Source organism: Gambusia affinis, linkage group LG14 (genome assembly GCF_019740435.1).
Source record: "Gambusia affinis linkage group LG14, SWU_Gaff_1.0, whole genome shotgun sequence".
NCBI classification, from domain to species: Eukaryota; Metazoa; Chordata; class Actinopteri; order Cyprinodontiformes; family Poeciliidae; genus Gambusia; species Gambusia affinis.
In genome coordinates, this window is record NC_057881.1 from 10,340,072 (window position 1) to 10,342,273 (window position 2,202).

Consider the following 2,202-nt stretch of genomic DNA (forward strand, 5'->3'; position numbering starts at 1 on the left):
CTCCTTTCATACACCTTCTTTCTCTTTCATACTTATGGCATTCTAACATAACATGTTCTATTGTTTCATATCTGTCACAATAATCACAAAAATCATGCCTCAAGGTGGTCTTCATCCAGCGACCATCAGAACCAAGGCACAGTCTTCACCCAGTGTACCACACAAGCACACTACAGCCATTTTTGTCGGAACTTCTACAAGTACCGCAACAACTGAAATTAACATTTTAAAACCATGCCTCAAGCTGGTCTTGAACCATCCACCACCAGAACCAAGGTACAGTCTTTTTTTTTTTTATCTTTTTATTAATGAAAAATTCAGAATAAAACAAATAATGTGCACTTATTTACAGAAACAAACGTGAGAAACAAAAAATGACAAACTAAAAAAAAAAAAAATACATAATTCATACCAACAGAACTACTCAATAGAAGTCCTTGATTATATTTCAAAAAGAAAAGATTTCAGAAAGTCTCTTAATCAAAATATCCCCAACGATAAAGTGGTCCAAAAATATTTTTACTGAGATCCTGATTGATGTGATTGATTGTCCTACAGTGATTCTTTAACAGTCAAAGAAAGAGTTTCCAGTTGTTGATTTTCTTGCTTTCATATAGTTGATAGTTTCTAGTGATGTAAATGCTGTGTCTAGCCAAAGAAAAGATGATGTTACAGAGGTAGAGTTGATACTTTGTCAGCTGTCCATATGGTTTACGAAATCCAGTCTTATCCAGTCCCATTCATTCTTGTCCAACAGAAGAGAGAGAGAGAAGTGTTCTTTTATGGAACACTGGGTGAAGACTGTACCTTGGTTCTGGTGGTTGCTAGTTCAAGGCCAGGTCCCGGCATGGTTTTAAAAATGTTAAAGACAGCTTTGCAGTACTTGTAGAAGTTCCGACAAAAATGGTTGTATTGTGTGTGTGGCACACCGGGTTAAAACCGTGTCTCAGTTCTGGTGGTCGCTGGGTCAAGACCAGCTTGAGGCAAGGTTTTAAAATCGTTAACGACAGCTTTGCGGTACTTGTAGAAGTTCCGACGAAAATAGTTGTGTATATAGTTTGTGCTTTGGATTCCTTGACACTGGGGTACAAGTCTAGCTTGCCACATTGTGTTAAAGTTTAACTTGAAAAGCTTGTGTATTAGTAAAAGGTCAAGCACAATCATTGTCACTTGCTTGGTTGGCACAGTGGTTAGAGTCTGTGCTTTGGATTCCCTGAGACTGGGGTTCAAGTCTAGCTTGCTGCATGGTTTTAAATTGACTGGCTTGAGGCATGGTTTTAAAAATGTTAAAGACAGTTGTTGCGATACTTGTAGAAGTTCAGACGAAAAAGGTTATCGTGTGCTCGAATGGCACACCGAGTAAAGACCGTACCTCGCTTCTGGTGGTGGCCGGCTCGAGGCACAGTTTTAAAAATGTTAAAGACAGTTGTTGCGGTTTTTAACAGTTGTTAAAGACCAGTTGTTGCGGTCTTTAACAACTTGAAGACCAGTTGTTGCGGTCTTTAACAACTTGAAGACCAGTTGTTGCGGTCTTTAACAACTTGAAGACCAGTTGTTGCGGTCTTTAGCAGTTGTTAAAGACCGCAACAACTGGTATTTAACAGTTGTTGCGTCGGAACTTGTAGAAGTTGTAGAAGTTCAGACGAAAATGGTTGTAGTGTGCTTGTGTGGCGCACCGGGTTAAAACCGTGCCTCGTTTCTGGTGGTCTCTGGGTCAAGACCAGCTCGAGTCAAGGTTTTAAAATTGTTAAAGACGGCTTTGCAGTACTTGTAGAAGTTCCGACGAAAAAGGTTGTAGTGTGCTTGTGTGGCACACAGTGTTAAAACCGTGTCGCAGTTCTGGTGGTCGCTGGGTCTAGACCAGCTTGAGTCAAGGTTTTAAAATTGTAAAAGACGGCTTTGCAGTACTTGTAGAAGTTCCGACGAAAATGGTTGTAGTGTGCTTGTGTGGCACACAGTGTTAAAACCGTGTCTCAGTTCTGGTGGTTGCTGGGTCAAGACCAGCTCAAGTGAAGGTTTTAAAATTGTAAAAGACTGCTTTGCAGTACTTGTAGAAGTTCCGACGAAAATGGTTGTAGTGTGCTTGTGTGGCACCCCGGGTTAAAACCGTGTCTCAGTTCTGGTGGTCGCTGGGTCTAGACCAGCTTGAGTCAAGGTTTTAAAATTGTAAAAGACGGCTTTGCAGTACTTGTAGAAGTTCCG